General features: G+C 34.5%; 1 long non-coding RNA gene across 1 annotated transcript; it reads left to right on the top strand.

Moving 5' to 3' along the window:
• Positions 1 to 736: 736 nt before the first annotated feature.
• Positions 737 to 7,081, top strand: LOC142150015 (uncharacterized). The gene is made up of 6 exons (XR_012690970.1): positions 737 to 773; positions 1,976 to 2,011; positions 2,375 to 2,410; positions 3,998 to 4,033; positions 5,141 to 5,176; positions 7,041 to 7,081. It is a non-coding gene; the product is annotated as an uncharacterized LOC142150015 (long non-coding RNA).
• Positions 7,082 to 7,357: the final 276 nt, after the last annotated feature.

The raw sequence follows: 7,357 nt of genomic DNA, 5'->3' as shown, positions 1-7,357 counted from the left end.
CACAAAGGTACAGGCAAACATAAGAAACAATAACCTTACACCACAAGTTGGCACCCAACAGAAGGTTAATATCTGAGGGTATTCTTTCATCTCCCCACTTGCTCAAGATAATTGAATTATACCTGTAATGACAGGTGGGCAGAGCCTACGTTTCAATTAATGCCACTTTTATTAACAGAGACCTAGTTCTATTCAGAAGGAAATAGCGAGCCCAGCTATCTTTACTGTAATCTCTAAAATTTGTAGATATTGAGACACTAACAGAATATTTGAATGAATCTCTCCTGCTTAGCACCCTCCAACATCAGTCACTAACAGTTATATATATTGAAAAGCACACCAGAGCTGTAGTACCATAAGATAAAGCAATGAAAAATATTTTACACAATGTAAATCAAGCTTGTCTTGTCAGAACAGTTTCAAATTAGGGACACACAAGCTTGGTGGGAGATATTTCAAAGAAAAAATGTAAGCCTTATTGTAACTAAGAAATAACCACTGCTTGGTAGTAGAAGAGGCTTTTTTTTAGGGAGGAAGCTAACAAATTCTGTGATTCCTTTAATAAAATGTTAGAAATTCTACAAAAGTAAACTATGTATGTTTACTTAGAGTGAGGTATTAGATATCCAAAAAGCACAAAGATTTGATATTGTATTCATCTCTTACTTTTTAACTGATTAATAATGTTTTCAATGTATTTTATGTACAACTTAACAGAGCAATTTATTTAATTTCAGAAGAAACAACACCAGCAGGATCCCCAGACTATATTGGTACAATTAATTTACATAAATAAAAACCATATTAGAGCAGCATTTATTTTTAAAACAGTTAAGCTATTTGGTTTTAGCATCCAGCAGTAGACACTTTAGTTAGAGCCAAAGTTAGGTATATTTTCAAAGAGGGATGTTAATGCTGCAATACCACCTAAAATATTATTCCATAAACACTGCTACCGATGTTACTATATTTGTCCTCACTATGATTGGCCGAGACTTCTTTTTGTTATCTGCCCAAGGTGGGCACATTCTTGCAATAAAAGTGGAGGAATAACCAGCATGGTCTGTGTCAAACAATTTAGCCCACAAATACAATATTTATAAGAAGGGTGGGTATTTAGGTGCCACTTGAAACATATTTTCTGACCATTTGTAATGCCTGAGCAGAGGGTGTTTCAGATGCATGCATTAAGGACAGACATAGAATGCTAGTTGACAGTAGCCATGGTAAAACAGAACAGCACAAAACGCATCCGACACAAAAATACAGGCAAACATAAGAAACAATAACCTTACACCACAAGGTGGTACCAAACAGAAGGTTAATATCTGGGGGGATTCATTCAGCACCCCACTTGCTCAAGATAATTGAATTATACCTGGAACGACAGGTGGGCAGAGTCTACGTTTCAAGTAATGCCACTTTTATTAACAGAGACCTAGTTCTATTCAGATGGAAATAGCGAGCCCAACTATCTTTACTGTTCTCTCTAAAATTTGTAAATATTGAGACACTAACAGAATATTTGAATGAATCTCTCCTGCTTAGCACCCTCCAACATCAGTCACTAACAGTTATATATATTGTAAAGCACACCAGAGCTGTAGTACCATAAGATAAAGCATTGACATATATTCTACACAATGTAAATCAAGCTTGTGTTGTCAGAACAGTGCCAAATTGGGGACACACAAGCTTGGTGGGAGATATTTCAATGAAAAAATGTAAGCTTTATTGTCCTTAAGAAATAATCACTGCTTGGTAGTAGAAAAGGCTTTTTTGGTGGGAGGAAGCTAACAAATTCTGTGATTCCTTTGATAAAATGTTAGAAAATGCTACAAAAGTAAACTATGTATGTTTACCTAGAGTGAGGGATTAGATATACAGAAAGCAAAAATAGTTGATATTCTAATCATCTCTTACTTTTTTAATGTATTTTATGTACATCTTAACAGAGCAATTTATTTCATTTCAGGAGAAACAACACCAGCAGGACCCTCAGGCTATGTTGGTACGATTAATTTACATAAATAACAACCATATTACAGCAGCATTTGTTTTTAAAACAGTTAAGCTATTTGGTTTTAGCATCCAGCAGTAGACACTTTAGTTAGAGCCAAAGTTAGGTATAGGAAGCTAACAAATTCTGTGATTCCTTTGATAAAATGTTTACAAAAGTAAACTAAAGAATCTAATTTACATTTTACTTGAACATCACTGTTCGGAATACTGCACAAACTGTTATCTCCTTATTGACATTGTGAATTGGGAATGTTTCATTGAAATGCCGATATTTCTTCTCGAGATTCATTTGTTAAAAGATAGCAGCATTATGTTTATTTCACATGTTAATGCTCATTTCTTAACTTTTTAGTCAATGTTGCACCACCTCCTAGTGAATCAGCAGCAGGTAATTTAACGTAGCCGTTGTAGCCATTTGTATGCGATACCTAATTTTCCTGGAAATTTACGTTCTCCTAAGTCAAATTGTCTCAAAGCTATGTTAAGCGTTTTGTTTAGAAGGCACAGTAATTTCTTAGCATTTGCTGCTGTACCAGCGTTTCAAAGTGAGCATTTACCTAAAATAATGAAGAATCTATTATTTTTTAATTTATTAAAGGTTCTTCATAACACAAGTTAGACATATCACAACTTCAGAATCAGTTCATATGATATCAAAAATTACTAACTAATAATGATATGCATATTTTTACTATACCATTGCTGATTATTAACAAAATATTAAACTTATTGAACTGAAAATTGCAGATTCCCCACATTTCAAATAGCAAAAGATGGAAATATATTGTTAGATTAGTGTAAAATATATTTTACTGATTATATACAGTATATGCACATAAGCACACACATATCAACAGAAACAGAATAATAAAAATAAAAAGACAAAAAACATGAGGTCTATGCATTAAGGGAATACAGAGTAAAGAGATGAATCCCTAGTAATATTTAAAAATATCATATACAGGTATATGTTCTATTATCTCTAATGTTTGGAACTTTAGGTTTTCTGATAAAAGGCTTTTCCCTATTTTTTGAGCAATATGCCTAAAAAATATACATTAGAAAATGACCCTGACCTTTCTACTCACTTAGTTATATTTAGCTATGCTTTGCTATGCTCAACACAGGAATTGAGAATCTGATACTCAGGTCATGATTCAGAGTGAGACATACTCCTATTTGTGTATCGTATCTTTGAATTTTTTCACACTGTGCATGCTCAGAAAGTAATAATATGCTATTGCGGCTATTCAGACCTGCAACTTTTTGGCACTTATCTCTCCTTACACCTGAAAAAGAATAACGGGAGAGGGAAGGCGCGTTCTAATATAGGAAATGTACAGTAAGGTTGTGTTCGAACAATTATTTTCAGATTCAGACTGGGATATAGTCACAGTTACGAGTGAAAGGAGGTTTTCTTGCGGGTGGTCAGGGGCAGGTGTAAGTAGCAGATAATAATGTCAAACCCCTGAGTTAGAGAATTACTTACTTAAATAGAGGTTTTCTAATGATTTGCAGAAGCTTATTGAGACTTTAGTAGTCATTGGGCTATAGATTACTTTTTTCTTTAATCTTTCATTTGTGGGAAAGAAAAATTATTGTTTTTGTACACATGTTCCTGCTGCATTAGCTATGTTATTCAAGTTTAAATGATGCTTCATAGGAATTACGTTTAAAACATATAAAATAAATGGTTTTTGTACATGTTCGCAAGCTAGATGTAAATGTCTGAGGGGTGTGTCTTGTCAAGTATAAGCATCTACTTTCCATAAATGTTTTCAAATGCAAGTCACGCTTAATCTTGCATTCCACTCTGAATCAGGCCCTCAGTGATCATATCTGTGTGTATTAACATTATTACAAAGCAGCAACAATTATTTATTCATTTTTATTATTCTAGTATTCTGTTGATAAATACCTGTCTTTTGTTCATGGAAAAAAAATGAACATTAACAGAACATTTTTATATTTACAGGGCAAGAAATGCAACCAACACACACAGTATATGAAGGTGAATTATAAAAACCATATTGTTTTATCATTTGCATATTTCACCTGAACCAGCTTTAATTTTCTAACATGATAACATTAGTGCAATTTACTTCTTCCAATGTTGCACAAGTGGGTTTAATCTAAATGAGATAATGTGAAATATGCATGTATTTGTGTATGTAAAAAGCTATTAATTCAATATCAAACTTCATTCTAATAATTGCAGCCAGCACTGGAAATAACTTGGAACTGGAATTTAAGACACAATGGCCTATTTTTGCGTTTTAACTTTAATTGTATTTAGGACCAGTTATTATGTGTGAAACTCTTGTTTGTTGCTTTTTGTGTCTAACCAAACATCTTTATATGGGGAAACAGACTTTGCCTTCCAAAAGAGGTCCAAGATTCAGGGCGTTTCTTTCCTTCCTTACTTCCTTTCACTGCAGCTTTTTGTTCGATTAATCATTAATGGCGATGAAATCAAGTTTTGCATTAAATATATCTGTTTGCAGTTGTTTCCTAAGATATTGCAAAGTGCTCTACCTGTATATATTGTATGAAAAGGATAAGAAGGAATGGTGAACAAAAGGAATTCATTTTGATATCCCACAGAAAGAGAAACTTATTATTAGAAATAAGTAAACCATTCTGTTTTTTGATTTTGTATCCCAACCCAAAGTTTTCAAGTTGGTTTTGCTTTTGTCAAAGCTAAGCTGCTGTTTTTTTTTTTTTTTTTATTAAATTGTGTTTTATTGTAGGTATACACAATATTTGGGGAAGGGTGGGGGTACAGAAAAACAGAAAGGAATTGTGGGAAGAAGGGAGCTGTACAACAATCAGTACCATTGATATTCATTTTTAGAATACATTGTCAAAAGATTGAAGTTAGGTGCCAAAGTTAATTTAAAACTGTTGATAAAGTAGGAATATAGAAAAGACGGAGTTCAGTTCTCTACACAGTTCTACAATAATAAATTTATGTGCTGGGGGTGAGAGGGGTAGACATAAATTAAGCAGGTTGGGCTGCTATTTTATGCATCTTGAAAACCTCTTGGTTTTGAAGTAGTTAAAATGTTAGCAATGTATTTTTATGTACGTATTAACAAAGTAATTAATTTAATTTCAGAAGAAACACCACCAACAACAACCTCAGGATATATAGGTACAATTAATTTACATAGTGTAACTGGATCACTTATAAATAACTTATGGTATAAATTTATTAAAAGGAAATAGCGCAGGGAGCTTATTTATCATTGCAATGTACTGATTTTACTGTATCTTGGTACACTTTGTAGAGAAATTGCATTCATTTCTGATGAAATAAGCATTTGTTGAGGAAGTCTTTTGTGTATGGGAGATGACTTGTTTGTGGTTGTAGCTTTGCTAGAGGAAATCTCCAATTAGGCATATGTGAGGAGGGAGACTGTTTTGGGGATTGCAGGAAATGTTAAATGAGTCTGTTCAATGTGTGTGACCAACACTTGAATGCACGGCAGGGAGCTGTTGCCTGAATCCTGGTTAAAGCGAAAGGAAATCTCTGATCAATGGGATTCAGGATATCGCAGAAAAGTGTAAATATTTTTAAGTATAAATTGCATTTCAATCCATGTTTGGGTAAACATATTGCATCCTGTTACTAAAAATAACTCAGACTTTAGGGGGCTGGCTTACCCTGTGAGGCTGTGCCTAAAACTGTATAAAAACAGCACTAGTTTTATTGAATGTATCATTCTTGTACTATCTATACTTCTGGAAACCACAGACTAGTACCACAGATTGGCGTGTGAACTGTCCATCTTAGGACTACTTGAGCAAATAAACATCTTTTGCTTTAAAGACCTGCTTGAAAACTTCTCCATGCTGAAATTCCTGTGACCTACAGATTAGACCCAACTCTAATCCGTTCCCGGCTGTTCTGAGGTTCAGACCCAGCTCTCCGGTACCACCACTCTAGCTGCTACCCAGCAGCTCTGGCCAGTGTGATAGGCCAGGGGGATCCATCCACAGCAACCCTGATCCATAGTAAGAGGTCAGTGGTATCAGTCCAGGTACACCAGCAACGGGGTACACTAGCAATGAAAGTTACCCAGAAGGAACCCAGTTCTGGATGCCAGTAAGGAGTCCAGTGGTGGCAGCATTTGTAAGCCCCTCCTACTCGGTTAGAGGGTGCATTTGGAATAAAAAAAGGGAACGGTGGCAAAGTAAGCCCAGCTGGTTTCCAGCAGCAACAGACAGGGTGGCATAGGTGGTCCATCCTGTCACACATTAAAAAAGACCATATTGCATTATGGTGTCATTTTTAAATCATTAATTTACTTGGTTTTGGCATTCAGCAGAAGACATGTTAATGAGACTAAGTTTTACAGCCAATATATTCAAAAAAATATCTTTAAACTGCATTGACACATAAATTAGTGAACATTATTTTTCACCACTCTCAAATGGCTTCAGGTGGCGGTGTGAAGAGCAATCAGAAGATGCAATGTCCATTATTGCAGTTTGTTATTGGTCCTCCTGTTCACAACTCCTTCCAAAGTATCATGGAGCCTTGGTAAAAATAATTTCACAGATGCCAGTGCAGGTCAATTACCTGCAAACACAGGAACTGTAGGTTAATCAAATACTATGTAAAGGCAGCTTATGTGTCCAAGATATTGCTTGAATATAGCATGATTATTTTAGCCTATTTATATTTTAAGAATTTATTGCAAATTTTCAAAATTTATAGCAGATTGGACGAACCAGTGTCAGAACCACCTTTACATTTAAGAAAAGACAGATGGTCACCAATTGCATTTGTGCAGCACTTAAGTACTATATACCTGTTTACTTGGTCTCACCAATAAAGCTTTTCCACCCTATATCTTATTCTAGCTTTCATATGTGGCTTGGAGAAAGGGGTTTGACATAAAGAAAGTATGTAGAGTTGAGATTTTATGGATTGCTGTTGATTTTTAAGCGATTGATTATATGTGCAACTTACATTCATGTATATATTAACAGACTAATTAATTTAATTTCAGAAGAAACTTCACCACCACCAACAACCACAGTATATACAGGTATACTTAACTTACATTAAAAAATACAATTTTGCACTGTCAATTAATTTAAAAACAAATAAGCTGTTTGGCTTTAGAATCCAACAGAAGAATTATTAATACGAGGAAAGTTTAGGGTTTTTTTTACAACCAATATATTCAAAGAAAGATCTTAAAACTGAATTATCCCCAAAAGTGGTGAACTTTATTTTTCATACCTTTGAAATGTCTGCAGAAGCGGGTATGAGAGTGAGGATCAGAACGTGAAATGTCTGTTATTGTGGTTTGTCATTGGATCC

The sequence above is a fragment of the Mixophyes fleayi genome, chromosome 4, assembly GCF_038048845.1.
Source record: "Mixophyes fleayi isolate aMixFle1 chromosome 4, aMixFle1.hap1, whole genome shotgun sequence".
NCBI classification, from domain to species: Eukaryota; Metazoa; Chordata; class Amphibia; order Anura; family Limnodynastidae; genus Mixophyes; species Mixophyes fleayi.
Note: the sequence above shows the minus strand (reverse complement) of the source record. Positions and strands in the feature narration are given on the sequence as shown.